Source organism: Penaeus monodon, chromosome 29 (genome assembly GCF_015228065.2).
Source record: "Penaeus monodon isolate SGIC_2016 chromosome 29, NSTDA_Pmon_1, whole genome shotgun sequence".
Taxonomy (NCBI): domain Eukaryota; kingdom Metazoa; phylum Arthropoda; class Malacostraca; order Decapoda; family Penaeidae; genus Penaeus; species Penaeus monodon.
The window spans coordinates 20,670,613-20,670,857 of NC_051414.1; positions in this window are offsets into that span (position 1 = coordinate 20,670,613).

The following is a 245-nucleotide window of genomic DNA, read 5'->3' on the forward strand; positions in this document are numbered from 1 at the left end:
CCCACCCCCCCGGCCCGCCCGCCTACTCGCCGCCCACCTCCGAGCCATTCGAGATGCTTGCCTCACCCAACCCTCGTAAAATTCGTGTGGGACGTTCCGGAAATCTGGAGTATCCCTAGCTCTCGTCTCTGTCGTTGCCCTCCTCCCCTCACCTTCCCTTTCCCCTCACCCTCCCCTTACCCACACCTTCTCTCCTTCCTCTTCCTATGTCCCCTCTTTCTCACTTCATCTGCTTATACTTCGTT